Raw genomic sequence first — 2977 nt, 5'->3', positions numbered from 1 at the left:
GATTTCTGTTTGTCTTTTTGTTCGCTGAAAATTGAATAATTACCACTGCTTCTTCTCAATATGGTATTAAGAAATGGCACGAAAATAGCCAGACACTATAAAAGTGAGGCAGCTTAATTTTATGTTCATCCTTGTGAAATATTCAACTGCTTTTCTGAAAGATTGAATAACTTTCTTTACTATCTGAGCTGTAATATTACTCAGTGGAAGCATGACAGATGAATGGGATGTGCATTGTTGCTCATACATACAGATTCTACTCTTTGATATGACAACACGGTTCAATCAAAGAATATTCTGTCAGCTATTGCTATGGTTCTATGCAATCTTATTCAGGGCTGCTGCCCACTCAAAGTAAGCAGACCAAGAGGATGGCTTTATCCACAGATCATGCAATTTACAAAATCATAGCATTATAGAGCATGGAAACAGATCCTCAGGCCAACTCATCCATGCTGACCAGATATCCTAAACTGATCTTGTCCCATTTGTCAGCACTTGGCCCATTTCCCTCTAACTCCTTCCTATTCATATACCCATCCAGATGCCTTTTAAATATTGTAATTATACCCACCTCCACCATTTCCTCTGGCAGATCGTTCCATACATGCACCACCCTCTGCATGAAAATGTTGTTTTTCAGATCCCTTTTAACCTTTCCTCTCCTACCTTAAACCCTTGGCCTCTAGTTTTGGACTCCCCTACCCCAGGAAAAAATACCTTTTCTATTCACCCTATCCATGTCCCTCATGAATTTACAAACCTCTATAAGATCACCCCTTAGCCACCCGATGCTCCAGGGAAATAAACCCCAGTCTAATCAGCCACTCCTTATCGTTTAAACCCTTCAAGCCTGGCAACATCCTTATAAATTGTTTCAAGTTTAACAACATCTTTCACATAGTATGGAGACCAGAACTGAACACAGTTTTTTAAAAGTGGTCTCACCAATGTCTTGTACAGCTGTAACATGACATCCCAATTCCTATCTTCAATGCACGGACCAATGAAGGCAAATGTACCAAATGCCTTCAGGCAGGGCCCAGGCCCATTAAGCAGAGCTAAACTTGATCAAGACCCTAACTACATTAATAGGCTCAGTTATGTATAATCTAACTCTGATAAAGTGAGGAAGTTAAAATGCCGAAGAGGGGTTAGTTCCGTGCTTTGCTTCTCTTTCAGGATACATTAGCGACTCAAGGGTTAAGTATTCCACTACCAAAGGACTTACTGCAGTAGCAATTGAAAGCCTGTAGTCTCACTATACAGACAAAACATCTCAGTAGGGGGGAGGCTGACTATCTCTCAGAAATAGGGCCTCGTGGAGTCACACATGTGGATTCCCCCTGTACCCCCAGACAGAGGTATTTGCCCTTTCCAGACAAGACTGATAGCCTTGGCTACAACCCTGTTAAACTGCCTCCTGCTCCCATTGTCTTACTTGTCCTCCATATTAGAACGGGTATGTGAATCTCCCATTCATTTCCCCTCCATATTAGCATAGGTATGTGAACCTCCCATTCACCGCAGGCAAAACACTTCTGCTTAAATCTCTTCCCATCAATACATAATCATAAACAATATGATAATCAGTTTCTGTAATCCATTCACACGTTACCACAGGACGTCAACATTCATCAGGCTTTGTAAATTCATAATTACCTACTTTAAACTATGTAAAGACAATCGTCCATGTGATGATAAACCTTTTGTTTAATTCCTATAAAATATACTATCACTGTGTGTAGGGCAGAGATTTGTGGAAAAGAGTCACTACAAGTAGACACGCGGCTACTTTGGGGACATTGAGAATCTCTCGCCGGCTGTCCGATAATAAAGCATTCACCATTGTATAGGAACTTGTGTTGTCCAGATTGGTGGAACAAAATATACATCAACAAAAGGACTGAAGCAGGCAGGAACCAGGAAATCCTGGTGCAGCAAAAAGAAAGCTCCTACTATCTGAATATTGAGACCATGACACTTGAAATAATTGGTTTATTTCTCCTCCCCACTCCACATCATAATAAACTTCATCATTAGTTCTATATGGACTTCAGAAAGGTGTTCAATAAGGTTACTCATGGTAGACTGGTCAGCAAGGTTTGACAACATGGATTGCAGGGAGAACTAGTCATTTGGATACAGAACTGGCTCAAAGGCAGACGAGAGAAGGTAGTGGTGCAGGGTTGCATTTCAGACTGGAGGCCTGTGACCAGTGGTGCGCCACAAGGATCAGTGCTGGGTCTGCTACTTTTTGTCATTTATATAAATAATTTGATTGTGAACATAGTAGGTATAGTTAGCAAGTTTGCAGATGACACCAAAATTGGAGGTGTGGTGGACAGCGAAGGAGGTTGAAACTTTATTGCTGGAACAGCACAGCAGGTCAGGCAGCATCCAGGGAACAGGATATTCGATGTTTCGGGCACAGGCCCTTCTTCAGGAATCCTAAACTAATCTAGTCCCATTTGCCACCACTTGGTCCATATCCCTCTAAACTGTTCCTATTCATATACCCATTCAGATGCCTTTTAAATGTTGTAAATGTACCAGCCTCCGCCCCCTCTGGAAGCTCATTATATACGCGCACCACCCTCTGTGTGAAAACATTGTCCCTTAGGTCCCTTTTAAACTTTTTACCTCTCACCCTAAACATATGCCCTCTAGTTCTGGACTCTGTCAATCCAGGGAAAAGACCCTGTCTATGTACCTTATCTATGCCCCTCATGATTTTATAAACCTGAAGAAGGGCCTGTGCCCGAAACGTCGAATCTCCTGTTCCCTGGATGCTGCCTGACCTGCTGTGCTGTTCCAGCAATAAAGTTTCAACTTTGATCTCCAGCATCTGCAGACCTCACTTTCTCAGCGAAGGAGGTTACCTCAGAGTACAATGGGATCTTGATCAGATGGGCCAAAGGGCTGAGGAGTGGCAGATGGAGTTTAGTTTAGATAAATGTGAGGTGCTGCATTTTGG

This window comes from Chiloscyllium plagiosum, chromosome 14 (genome assembly GCF_004010195.1).
Source record: "Chiloscyllium plagiosum isolate BGI_BamShark_2017 chromosome 14, ASM401019v2, whole genome shotgun sequence".
Classification (NCBI taxonomy): domain Eukaryota; kingdom Metazoa; phylum Chordata; class Chondrichthyes; order Orectolobiformes; family Hemiscylliidae; genus Chiloscyllium; species Chiloscyllium plagiosum.
The sequence above is the reverse complement of the archived record's forward strand: the minus strand, read 5'-3'. Positions refer to the sequence as shown.